The sequence below is a fragment of the Schistocerca piceifrons genome, unplaced genomic scaffold, assembly GCF_021461385.2.
Source record: "Schistocerca piceifrons isolate TAMUIC-IGC-003096 unplaced genomic scaffold, iqSchPice1.1 HiC_scaffold_380, whole genome shotgun sequence".
Classification (NCBI taxonomy): Eukaryota; Metazoa; Arthropoda; class Insecta; order Orthoptera; family Acrididae; genus Schistocerca; species Schistocerca piceifrons.
In genome coordinates this window covers 13,578-15,000 of record NW_025728604.1, presented here as the reverse complement: position 1 = coordinate 15,000, position 1,423 = coordinate 13,578, and the positions used below count along the sequence as shown (strand labels likewise).

The following is a 1,423-nucleotide window of genomic DNA, read 5'->3' as shown; positions in this document are numbered from 1 at the left end:
TCGTTATCGGAATTAACCAGACAAATCGCTCCACCAACTAAGAACGGCCATGCACCACCACCCACCGAATCAAGAAAGAGCTATCAATCTGTCAATCCTTCCGGTGTCCGGGCCTGGTGAGGTTTCCCGTGTTGAGTCAAATTAAGCCGCAGGCTCCACTCCTGGTGGTGCCCTTCCGTCAATTCCTTTAAGTTTCAGCTTTGCAACCATACTTCCCCCGGAACCCAAAAGCTTTGGTTTCCCGGAGGCTGCCCGCCGAGTCATCGGAGGAACTGCGGCGGATCGCTGGCTGGCATCGTTTATGGTTAGAACTAGGGCGGTATCTGATCGCCTTCGAACCTCTAACTTTCGTTCTTGATTAATGAAAACATACTTGGCAAATGCTTTCGCTTCTGTTCGTCTTGCGACGATCCAAGAATTTCACCTCTAACGTCGCAATACGAATGCCCCCGCCTGTCCCTATTAATCATTACCTCGGGTTCCGAAAACCAACAAAATAGAACCGAGGTCCTATTCCATTATTCCATGCACACAGTATTCAGGCGGGCTTGCCTGCTTTAAGCACTCTAATTTGTTCAAAGTAAACGTGCCGGCCCACCGAGACACTCAATAAAGAGCACCCTGGTAGGATTTCAACGGGGTCCGCCTCGGGACGCACGAGCACGCACGGGGCGGTCGCACGCCTTCGGCTCGCCCCACCGGCAGGACGTCCCACGATACATGCCAGTTAAACACCGACGGGCGGTGAACCAACAGCGTGGGACACAAATCCAACTACGAGCTTTTTAACCGCAACAACTTTAATATACGCTATTGGAGCTGGAATTACCGCGGCTGCTGGCACCAGACTTGCCCTCCAATAGATACTCGTTAAAGGATTTAAAGTGTACTCATTCCGATTACGGGGCCTCGGATGAGTCCCGTATCGTTATTTTTCGTCACTACCTCCCCGTGCCGGGAGTGGGTAATTTGCGCGCCTGCTGCCTTCCTTGGATGTGGTAGCCGTTTCTCAGGCTCCCTCTCCGGAATCGAACCCTGATTCCCCGTTACCCGTTACAACCATGGTAGGCGCAGAACCTACCATCGACAGTTGATAAGGCAGACATTTGAAAGATGCGTCGCCGGTACGAGGACCGTGCGATCAGCCCAAAGTTATTCAGAGTCACCAAGGCAAACGGACCGGACGAGCCGACCGATTGGTTTTGATCTAATAAAAGCGTCCCTTCCATCTCTGGTCGGGACTCTGTTTGCATGTATTAGCTCTAGAATTACCACAGTTATCCAAGTAACGTGGGTACGATCTAAGGAACCATAACTGATTTAATGAGCCATTCGCGGTTTCACCTTAATGCGGCTTGTACTGAGACATGCATGGCTTAATCTTTGAGACAAGCATATGACTACTGGCAGGATCAACCAGGGA

At 51.2% G+C, this 1,423-nt stretch overlaps 1 non-coding gene across 1 annotated transcript in view; it reads right to left on the bottom strand.

The window, feature by feature from the left end:
• The window catches only part of LOC124747096, a 1,909-nt gene extending 486 nt beyond the window's left edge, over positions 1-1,423 (bottom strand). The window contains exon 1 of the ribosomal RNA XR_007011526.1: positions 1-1,423. This exon is cut by the window's left edge and continues 486 nt beyond it. This is a non-coding gene — a ribosomal RNA (small subunit ribosomal RNA).